At 40.1% G+C, this 6,167-nt stretch overlaps 1 pseudogene; it reads right to left on the reverse strand.

Annotated features, from left to right (window-relative positions):
- Positions 1-2,901: 2,901 nt before the first annotated feature.
- The window catches only part of LOC119274384, a 13,009-nt pseudogene continuing 9,743 nt past the window's right edge, over positions 2,902-6,167 (reverse strand).

Here is a 6,167-nt window from a genome sequence, read left to right on the forward strand (position 1 = left end):
GGGGGGGGGGGCGGGGTGGAGAGCAGGGGACCTCGCCTGCGCCCCCATGGAGGAAAGCAGCGCCCTTGGGTGTTGCCACCGTCGGGTCGGCCGGACCGGCCAAGGTTTCCCCCGGTCCCCTAGCTGGCCACCAACACGCACCAACGCCGGAGCCAGAAAACAAATCGCTAGCCCCCGCCGACGGCAAGAGAGAGGCAACAGGGAAGAGGGATTCCGAACCTCCAGATCTGATGAAGAAGAGACTTCACGCCGCGGCCGGATTCCACCAGCCACGCCGTGAGGTCTTATTTCTGCAAATGATGTTACCCTACTTGCTTTACTTTGTGTTTGCCAAACTAGAATTAGGCACGCACCTGTACATGAGAAGCTTATGTTGGTTCCAATCAAATATATGATATTGTATGTGATTCAATGTTCTTAGCCTTGCAGTATTCAACCGTCTAAAGGGCTCAACAATAATAATTTGCATCAATTCAAGTTTTAAAAGTAACTTTCTATATACAAAGTCTTTTGCTCACAACTAGAATCTTCACGGGTAATTGATTTCCACCATTGCTATTCCTTGCTCGCATCCAAGCACAACCCTGCATAAATCAGTCAGTATGCCGCCATTAATAATTTTGTATCAGCAAAATTAAAAATAAACTGATAAGGCAACCCTACACAAATCAATGAGTAATATGTTTTTTGTTAATTTCTTTTGCAATAGAAAACAGAAAAAAAAAATCAATAGACAAGGTATGGATTGTGAAGCAAACAAGTGATTTATAACTAGTGGACATGCAAAAAATAAATAAATTATACTCATGCTCCTCATATACCACATAGATGGATCCATTATGCCTCTTTCTCATTCTTAATATACTTCATTAATAAAGTCAGTTCCATAAATTAAATAACTCCATATGAATCCATGTACTTCATATTATTTGCTCATAATTTGATTTTTCCTACGTAAAAATGTTATATTCCATAAACTAATGGACCCAGTGGTATTTGCTTGTACATTTTGTGTTGCAATATCTTAGAATAATTAATAAAATTTACTGAATATGATAAAGATATATAATAGTTTGGTATATGTATATAAGATAACAATATATGAGGCATGGCATAGTTACACCCACGCGACTTTCATACGTTGTAGGTACTATCTATAATACAAGAGACTTACTTGCAATTTTTCATATAGAATCTTAGATGTAGTATGTTGAACATACACAAAATGATAAAATTAGTACATATACTACCATTTATAGTATATGCGACGTTAGTGTAACTACACCTGCTTGCAGGTCTCTGCAGCCACACCTATCATGGTCGAACGAGCCTGCTATGTGATCTGGCGCCAACCGGAAAGGTGAAATGCCTGCTTCTTTTAGCCAACTCTCAAGTGGACTAAAATCCAACATATGTCGTTTGTTGCAGCGATCAAAGATTTTTTGCACGTGAACCACTAACTTTTCTCTAGAACAAGTGGGTCGCCCACATCACAAGGAACCAAATATGTTTCCTCACTTGCTCTCCAAAAAGGAAAAACCATGTCGCTTTGCTCCTCTCTTCCCACCAACCACTTCCCTGAGCACTATCGTGCACCTACTCCTTCCACCTCATCCAACACCAATGTCGGTGTTTCCCTCCTCCGCACGCTCTTCCCCACCTCCAATGCCGTAGCGCTCGCACCACCGTGGCCATGCTCCCTATCAGGGTCAAATCCATGACGACTAGATCCCGATTCTACCATGAGAGCTGCCATAGCTAACATATACACCATCGCGTGGATTATCATGTTCTGCTCAAGGTCGCGGTCACCACCACCAGTGCATCCATCACCTCCTCGTGTGTCGTGCCTTCTTCCCCTCCCCATCCTGGGACCCGTTGACGATGTCAGGGGATGCTAATAGCAGCTCCCCACAATGGTCGGTGTGCATCGCGACATCTGCATGGGCATGGCAACGACGGGGCTTCAGTTGCTCCTCCCTCTTCTACACGAGTAATTCCTTGGAGAACCAACAAGATCACTCGTCTTCCATGTATTTTCCTCCTCTCTTACCTTAGGATGGGAATGCGTTGGCCCGCTCCGGCACCTCTGTTCTGTTCAGGCACATGGAGCAGGCCCAGTGGTCCACGAGCGGCCTCATGTTCCATTGGGCAACATCGTCCGACCCATTTTAACACTAGATTGCACAAGAGCAAGTAACAATTGCACAACAACATTATTTCAATTAGCATCATCTAGTTGTAGGGATTTTTAGTAAGTTAAGATATATATAATTTATTTGTTCAAATGAAAAAATAAACATATGCAGCTCCGGTTCTATTTCTATCGTTAATTGTTTGCATCACAAGATAACATATTTGTAACTCTGAAACAAAGCAGCCTTAGGTCAATAGTTTGAAATTTTCATATCAACACAAGGATAACAACCTTGCAAATGCATGTGCATTATAATGGCAGACTACAATCTTGGGCAACTAAAATTGAGTCGACTCGCTTGTCCCGGTGGGCCGATGGTGACAGCTCTCTTGACCCAATTTTCTTATGAAGCCAACCCAGAAGACCCATCGGCCTTGAAATTATGGGCTGGACCAATGTCCCAATGGTAACATTGGCCCATTCCCATCGGGACTCTCACACGATCTAGCTTCCACCACCTCCCTCATATGCCACTTTGGACAGAAACGTGAAGAACCGAAGGAAACCAAGATTTGAATTGTTCAGTTTTGGATGAAAAATTGAAGAACCGTATGTAACTTTTTTTGTAATTATTGATGAACCTTTTGTCCTCTCTTGGAAGTTGGAACCCTTTCTATTTAGGGTGATAACTGGGGCACCTCTCTATGTATGGAATTGATCAACATGAATTTTTTATATATCTGGATTGAACTTCTCACCTCTGTACGAGGGACTTGGATTGGTGTTTGGAACTTTCTGATCCGAGGCAAGAACTAATAAATTCGTTAGAAGCTTCCTTTAGAAAGAGCCAGAACTTGGCACATAGAACCGTCTGAGACCTGTGTACAGAACCGCATTCATGCTAGTTAGATAGGAGGAAACCGGATAATATATAAAATAAACATGCATAGACACATGAAGAACCATTCACTTAATGCTGATGATTAATCATTATTGTGTGCATATGTATATTTGATCTCATTTTTGTTCATTACGTACTATATTTAGCAGTAAAAATGTTCTTAGTAAGTAAACTTAAGGCCGACAATAGAACATTTCATTAAGGCGAGGTATGTATGCAAGAGCAGTAACTGCACCGAGGTTAAGGCGAATTATGTTCTCAAGTCTGTAACATTATAAAGACCACTGTCAACTTCTAGGAAAAGTGTCAAAAAAACCATAAATAGGATTAGTCAGTTCCAAACTCAAATCAACTAGGCAATTATGTGTACCATATTGTCTAAATCCTGAGAACTTACAGTCTTGTATATCTCTACCTTCTTGCTCAATATCCCAGAACAATACATCTTTAAAAATCTATTTGTTTGCTAAATTATTAAAATTAGTTAACTATAAATTAGTATTTGTTGGACACTCACAACATAGAAATTACTCCAAATCCGTCTCTAGTAGTTCTCTTCATCTCATCTAGCAACAAAATCAACCCGATGCATATTAAGCATATGTTGTAGTATTAACTAAAGCACCCCACACGATCAATACTAACACAAACATCTTCGGGTTACTCTAGCTATGAATCTCTTGAAAAGTTGTATATTACTTCAGCATTTCCAACAGACCATCAAACCTAGCACACTACGCCCTACAAGGCTAACTCATCTTCTAACAGAACCTTGCTAATACAAGACTACATGTGTATAATTTGGAAAAGGGCCTAGAAAGAGATAGAAACTCCTTAATGGAAATTGAAAAGGAATGCAGGCCCTCTTAATTTAGACGGTAGGACTTTCGTGCAAGAAGCGGTGCCGACCTATTTTTTTCTAGGTTTTATTTCCCATATTTTTGCTAATATTTTTTTCAAAAATATGAATACAGTCTGTGAAATTTGTATAATATACTCACCGAGAAAGTTAAATATTTGTAGATTTGTGCATTAATTTTCAATAAAAATACCAAAATTGACTATATTTAATATTATTACTGGATTTTTATTGAGATATACTTTATTATTGTGTAGTCGACTTTTTCAAAACAACATATTTTCAAATGAATTGGTAGTCGAAGTGTCATCTGAAAGACTCTGTAAATGTATAAAATGATCTAAATTTGGGCAATATGTAGTATGACTGATGAAATGACATTTGAAAATTATCTAGCCGTCAAACAAACAGCTACCTAAATAGGAACCACCTCTTGGTGTGAGACAGTGTTCCAAAAGTGGAGTCGTGACTATTAGTCACTGACACGAGTGTTTAAGTTTGGTAGTGTGTACTTGTATATTTTGCAATCACAAAGGAAAAACCTACTAGATGTGCTAAGATCTACGAGGAAGCACAAAAACAAACAAACACTTTACGAAGTCATGTACTTCACATTTATACCATTCCAACCACCGAAAGAAAAATGAGCACCTAAGGGTCAGTGACCATAATGGTATATAAAAGAGCAGTACCTGTATCTAGTGCTAGTTTGCTTCCAGATTTGTACGGTCCCATCAAGGGAACCTGTTACTAGTACTTCATGTTTGGGGTGCCAACAAAGAGTAGTGAGACGATTTGTATGTCCTTCGAGCATACCAACACATGTATCCAGAAGCTCATCCCAAACCTTATTGAACAACCAATCAGTACCCCCTGATGACCGAAGTGAGTTTTATTGTTGCACTGAAGGAGCAATATGGATGTGTAATACCTTTGCAACACCATCCGAAGAGCCAACAACCAGTAAACTCCGATCATCGTAAGCTTGCCTATCTCTGATGTAGTGAAGACATAGCAGGCCACCCGATTTGTCTTCAAACGTGTTGTCGCAATTACCACAAGAAAGGTACCAGCGCTGTAAATTGTAAGCAATGTAAGGTAAAAATAACACATGTTCAACTGAAAACCATGTGGATTTTTGGTTACTGAATTCATAAGAGAAAAGAAAACCTTGACACTGCCATCCATGGAAGCACTCACAAAAACGTAACTGGACCATGGGTCAAACATCACTTGTGTGACTCTGTCATAGTGCCCACTAAATGTTCGCATACATTCCCAGTGCTTGTCCCAGTCCCAAAGCTTGATCAGGTGATCATCAGATGCTGATAGCACGAAAGAAAAACTCGAATGCAGAGCCAAAGACATGATATTATTCTCATGAGCTTTGAAGTTCATGGCTTCTTTCATTGTATCATAACTGTACACATGAATGTATGCATCGCCATCCCCAGTCACGAACCAGTGCTTTGGTTCAATAAATTTTGCGGAATATACTACAATTGAAAATATATAGTTATAACTTCTAACAGAGGTTCATGTGCAAATGAAGTTAATTCATTAAGTTAAGTAGTGCTCCCAACTTTAAGTTTATTTGAAGGGGTAAAAGGAAATTGAGAGATATCGCAACAAGAAATTAAAAGGAAAACAAGTTTGTTGAGAGGAGTAGTCGGTCGGCTATAAGCCTTTTTTCTGTAAATTGAAATAAATTTCATGAGTAGAGAAATGTGGATATAGAAGTCAGAAAGCTTACATGGTTCTCCTCGAGTAACTTCAAAGGAGTTCAACGTTTCCTGCACAAAAGGAGTATGGCTATTTAATCAGTATGGACGATCTAGCACACTATATTGAGCGTGATTGTCTGGGAAGGGCAGATGCCATGGCTCCCCCATGTTCTCTTGAGTAGATAGTTTTAGAAAAATTGGTTAACACCCCTGGTCTCTGAATCATTGCAATGCACAAAACCATATTTATTTAAAGCAGGAGTAACATCAAAGAAAACTCAACAAGGAGATAAAAACCACAACCAAACGTACAACAAGAATACTGTTATGCAATCTCGGGTCCGCTAACACTAGCGTTTCTGACCCATGTGCGTCACCAGGCTCAATCGAAGAGCAACACCGACTTATGAGAGGCCTTGGGCCCTCTACCCCCAAAAGACTCGACTGTTAGGAGGGACACCCCCACCCTAAGTCATGTTCTGTCTTCTCCCACAACCAATGTGGGACTAAACCCAACAATCTTCCCCTCACGCACCAGTCACGATG

This window comes from Triticum dicoccoides, chromosome 3B, assembly GCF_002162155.2.
Source record: "Triticum dicoccoides isolate Atlit2015 ecotype Zavitan chromosome 3B, WEW_v2.0, whole genome shotgun sequence".
NCBI classification, from domain to species: Eukaryota; Viridiplantae; Streptophyta; class Magnoliopsida; order Poales; family Poaceae; genus Triticum; species Triticum dicoccoides.